Source organism: Branchiostoma belcheri, unplaced genomic scaffold, assembly GCF_001625305.1.
Source record: "Branchiostoma belcheri isolate BF01 breed outbred unplaced genomic scaffold, Haploidv18h27 scaffold119, whole genome shotgun sequence".
Classification (NCBI taxonomy): Eukaryota; Metazoa; Chordata; class Leptocardii; order Amphioxiformes; family Branchiostomatidae; genus Branchiostoma; species Branchiostoma belcheri.
The window spans coordinates 586,514-587,892 of record NW_017802591.1 but is presented as its reverse complement, the minus strand read 5'-3'; the positions used below and the strand labels follow the sequence as shown (position 1 = coordinate 587,892).

At 44.8% G+C, this 1,379-nt stretch overlaps 1 protein-coding gene across 1 annotated transcript in view; it reads right to left on the bottom strand.

Moving 5' to 3' along the window:
- Nucleotides 1-1,379, bottom strand: part of LOC109462584 (poly [ADP-ribose] polymerase 2-like) — a 19,194-nt gene that overhangs the window by 9,976 nt on the left and 7,839 nt on the right. The window lies entirely within an intron of this gene.

The window sequence follows — 1,379 nt, the reverse complement described above, 5'->3', positions numbered from 1 at the left end:
AAGGTCCTCTGATATTTTGACCTGCGCACCGAATGTGGTAAATCACGCCACACTTTTGTTCTTTGGGGGTTCTGTCTTTGGGGGCCACTAATAGCTGTCTTAACGTACGGGTCGGTTTGAAACACGTTTTTAAGCCATGTGTCCCGAAGATTCTCCGTAAAGCTTCAGAGGTGTTCTTAACATAGGGTAGGACGACTAAACCTCTGTTCTGCCTCGTAGAAGAGTTTGACTGACGGTTTCTATCAGTTGTAGAACGTTTGGGAGCAGTTGCCTTGGAAACTGCCCACTTGGGGTAGCCACAGTTTAGCAAGGCCTGAGTGATGTGTTCTTTCTCAGCCTCCCTATCTTGGGGGTTGGTAATAATGGTGTCCGCCCTGTGAAACAATGTACGAATGACACCCAGTTTGTGCTCAAGGGGGTGGTTAGAACTAAAGTTCAGATATTGGTCCGTGTGGGTGGGTTTTCTGTAGATCCTAATGTCTAGCGAACCATCGTCTTTCACCACTGTAAGAGTATCCAGAAAAGGTAAGGTTTTGTTCTGTTCTTCTTCTGTGGTGAATTTTATGTCGGGGTCCAAACTATTAAGGTATTCAGTAAACTCGTCAGCGTGTGCTCTTTTTAGTTTCGTATGTGTATCGTCCACGTACCTATACCACCACAGTGGGGGATTGGGAGCAGTGTTAATGGCTAATTGTTCAAGATGTTCCATGAACAGATTACACACAATCGGCGAGACTGGGGAGCCCATAGCTGCCCCGTGGATCTGACGATAGAATTCTCCATTGTATACAAAATATGTACAATCTAAACAGACTTTCAATAGGTTAACCACATGCGTTCTAGATACGGAGCAGGATTACTTTGTGAGAGGCGTGAAGGAGGCAGTTTACATCAGGGCCCACCAACCCTCTCTGAACCGTGATGGTGGGAGATACCGTCTTCCCGCCACTTTTGATGCACTCCTGACGTCATCACGTTTCCGACTTCCGGAAAGTCAGCGATTGCATCACAAATCTGACGAAGGTTGACGGGATCAGCCGAAAATTTATGGTGAGTTCTCCTTATTGTGTTGGAACAAGTCAAACTCTTTAACTATGTATTCTACCAACACAGATGAGCTTTCATTCGAATATAAAAAAGAAAATGGTTAAGAAAACCCTTGACTCTCCTGTCTAGTTAAAGTTTTCTTCTTTTTTTTATTTATTTAGTGGTTATACCCCAATTTAAAAACGGGATCCAAACTCGGGACACCTTGGTTCCTAGCCTCCGCAGCAGGCTTATAGAACTGGGGGTTTGGTGGTCTTCGGCTGTTTTCTGATTAGCCCAGTTCTAAAAACGGGGGTAATTCAACCAGGCCGGCTATGTTGTCTATATGCAAT